Below are 4,091 nucleotides of genomic sequence, written 5' to 3'. Positions count from 1 at the left end.
TACTGATAGGAGACAACAGGTTGTCTGCAATAACATGACTTGTGATTGGATCAGTGTGAACAAAGGTACTACGCAAGGAAGATATATATTAAATGAAAGGTGTTACAATTGAACCCACTGGGAACTCAGAAAAATCCGAGCCCCAGATGGGATTCGACTGACAGCAAAGCTCATAACTGCATTGCGCAGTCACATTGTGAGCATCATTGAAATCCAGTTGCCTGTATTTCTGTGAACGATGTGAATACCCACATTTCACCCTTGTGAGTCTCCAGTAGCTCAGTGGTTAGAGCATCTGTATTAGATCACGGAGGGTCGTGGGTTCGAATCCCATCTGGGGCTCGGATTTTTCCGAGTTCCCAGTGGGTTCAATTGTAACACCTTTCATTTAATATGTGTTAAACATTACATAAAACAAGAAATCAGTTTGATGTTATTAAATCGATGACTGCTTTTGTAATGCCGATTATTATTGCCATGAATGTAAAAAAACGAAGAATGTGAAAAAAAAAATTACGTTTTTGATTTTAATAAAGAGTTAATTGAATATTGCAGATCAAATGTTGACATACTTAGAACAGCATTGATAAAGTTTCCTGAAGAATTTATAAAATTGGAAAACATTGATCCATTAAAATATACTACAATAGCAAGCGTTTGCATAGCAATTTATCGTGCAAATTATATGGCTCAAAAAACAATTGCTTTTGTTCCTTAGGATACAAAAACAGACAATTTCGGTAGCACGTCTTTAATGTGGTTAGATTACATGGCTGATAAAAACAAAATAGAAATTCAACATGCTCTTAATGGTGGAGAAAAACAATTGACAATAATTAATCAAAATTATAAAGTCGATGGATTTTGTAAAGAAAATAATACTGTTTACAAATTGTATAGTTGTTTTTGGCATGGTTGCACAAATTGCTATACATCAAATATTATTAACAATAAAAATCAAAAAGACATGGGTACATTAAATAAAAATACAAATGAAAAAATTGAAATAATAAAACAAGCTGGATTCAAACATGTTTCAATATATGAATGTCAACTAAAAAATAACAAAGATTTCCAAAATTTGTCAAACATGATAACAAAGAAATAGTCGATCCTCTTAATCCAAGAGATACTTTTTATGGTGGTAGAACCAATTCAAAAAACTTTTGTGAAATTTTAAGGAAAATGAATGTGGTGGTTGTGTTGCTTTTTGAAGCTTTTATCCGACTGTTCAATATTATAAAAAAAATATCCAATTGGACATCCAATAAAAATATTCAATCCTGAAAAATATAATGAAAAATGGTTTGGTTTAATTAAATGTAAAGTATTACCACCAAAAAATTATATCATCCTGTTTTACCTCAAAGGATAAAAGTTGATAATGACGAAAAATGATCTTCACATTATGTAAAAAAAATGTGCTGAAACAAAAACCAAAATAATTGTTCTCATGAATTTTTTTATTTTATTTCTTTTTATTGGTCACAGTATTTTGTTTCAGTTATTTTTTTTTTGATATCAATAGATTTTACAATACTGAGCAATACAATATCTTACCACACAATATATTACTTTCAATATTGCTTACACTAATAATAATACAATATATCACCTATGGCTAATAACATACATTACTCACGGTACTTACCATACTAGTTATTTATTTGATTAATTATAACTACATTAAATACCAATTCAAAAGAACACGAAAAAGAATAACACACAAGGAGGTTTGTTAACAATATTTGTGCTTGACTACCTTAAGTTAAATTCTCAATTTTCCATTGCATTTTTATCTTATTTATAAATCGTAAATTATTAAGATTTTTCTCGTTAATTTTGCAAATATATATGTACCTTTTTATTAGTAAGATAAGCAGCTCCAGTCAGCGTTGGAGGTCATTACTGATAGCAGGAGGGGGATAATTCTGAAGTAAAATTTTGCCAGTCGATAAATTTATGTGACTGTTATTTGAAGTATTGAACCATGATAAGATTTCTTGATAGTGTTACACGTGAACATGTAACTCACAACAAATTAGCATACGTAGCTTATTACACCTGCATTTGCAATGTGCAGTAAATTAGCATATCTAGCTTGTTATTTAAGACTTTGACATTTCGCTGTTACAGCAATAACTTTATCAAGTGCACCCACTATCAACATGGTGGCAGCGGTCCATAACTGTAAATGTTCGGGATAAAGAGAGATCATGGCTGCTTCCAACACTCCATTTCCGTGCTTTAAGATGACAGGCAACGATAAATATGACATCGACATCTACACGGAAGATTTGACAGATTACTGTGTAATGCAAAACTGGTATGACTCTTCGAAGGAAACTAAGCGCAAAGGTAGACTAAACCTGACAAAGCGATCGCATGTCTTAGAGCATCCCTGCCTCCGGCGGCGAGAGCAATTTACAAATACAGCTTGGGACTAAGCCACGAGGATCAGAAAAAACCTCACCTAGTTATAGATGCATTAAGAAAATTTTATGGTGCCAGCATCGGAGTCACTGGGGAGAGGCAAAAATTTCTCTGTTTACTTCAAGAGGAAAATGAACAGATCACTCCGTGGGAAACGCGAGTTCGTAATCAAGGAGCACAGTGCGAGTATGAAGATTTTGCAGACGAACTTATGAGAGATCAATTTATAGCTGGTTTAACATCTGAAGCACTTCGTGTCAAGTTGATAGGGAAAAGACACAGGCACTGAGTCTCACAGATAAAAGTAGCCTTGAGGGAAGTAGTTGAAGTGGCCAAGTGTTTTGAGGCCACCACTTACGCCAATCAATTAATGAAAACCGCCAGAGGAAACCAGGAACAAGTACACTTTGCGGGCATACAGAAAGTAGAAAAGGAAACTGTCAAACGATCAGAAGCTCCGTGTTATTGGTGTAGTGGTAATCACAAAGAACCAAGACAACAGTATTGTCCCGCCTTCAGGAAAAGATGCAATAACTGCAGCATCATCGGGCATTTTTCCTTGGGCTTGCAGAAGCAGGGGAAGTCAACCTCGCAGAGCCAACCTCGTAGAAATTGAACAAGACGAAGAAGCTTTCGCGAGTGAGTCGATATCCGTACCATCCACTGGCAAGAAATCGGCAACGAAATTCTTCGCACACCTTCACCTGGTTTACAAGGGAAAGACAAAAGTCGTCAGGGCACAAATTGATTATGCCTCTACCTGTAATACCATACCTGCAGGTTCACTTCACAAGCTGTTTCCTGGTATTACAATCTCGAAATCGAAGGCTTCAATTTGCACATATGGGAATCAAATCCTGCACCCAAAGGGACAAGTAACTCTGTGTTGTGAAAGGAGAGGAAAATTTCACACTCTAAATTTCCTCGTGGTGGATGTCCCTCAGGAAAAACCACCTCCTCTCAGCGGGAGTGATGCACAAGCTCTTCAATTCTTGAAAATTTTTGCAGACGAGGTTCATATGGCTGATAATGTCGTAAAGAACCCATCCTCGCATCTTGTACTGGGATCAATCACTAAACAGATCGTCCCTCAACACTACGCGAATATCTTCGAACCAGGGTGTGGGAAGCCCCTTGGAAACCCTCTGCACATAGAAATGGACCCTAGTATTACACCATTCCATGCTCCCAGACGTTGCATTCTAGTGTCCAAGCTCGATAAAGTTAACGAGGAGTTATCAACACTCTGTGACAATGGGACAATTAAGCCAGTCAAGCAAGCCACTGATTGGTTATCAAACATACTGGTAAAGGAGAAACCCAATGGAAACATCAGGATATGTATAGATCCCAGCCAAATGATAAACAAAGCGATCCGCAGACCCGTGTACACCATTCCAACGATCAAAGAAAGCTCCCTCTCTTGAAGAATGCCAAAGTTTTCACTATTGTAGATGTCTCGGAAGCTTTCCACACCAATGGATTGGACGATGAATCCGCGCTTCTTACCAGCCTTATGGGACCAGATGGTCAATACTGCTTAACGCGAATGCCGTTTTGCATCTCTTCGGGACCTGAGGAATATCAGGGACGACAGCATGAATTTCTTCATAGGCTCTCTGGAGTCATCAACATTGCGGACGATATTTGTATATTTG

At 36.9% G+C, this 4,091-nt stretch overlaps 1 pseudogene; it reads left to right on the top strand.

Annotated features, from left to right (window-relative positions):
- Positions 1 to 2,644: 2,644 nt before the first annotated feature.
- Positions 2,645 to 3,860, top strand: LOC138031675 (uncharacterized; annotated as a pseudogene).
- Positions 3,861 to 4,091: the final 231 nt, after the last annotated feature.

The sequence above is a fragment of the Montipora capricornis genome, chromosome 14 (genome assembly GCF_036669925.1).
Source record: "Montipora capricornis isolate CH-2021 chromosome 14, ASM3666992v2, whole genome shotgun sequence".
Lineage (NCBI taxonomy): Eukaryota > Metazoa > Cnidaria > Anthozoa > Scleractinia > Acroporidae > Montipora > Montipora capricornis.
The sequence above is the reverse complement of the archived record's forward strand: the minus strand, read 5'-3'. Positions and strand labels throughout refer to the sequence as shown.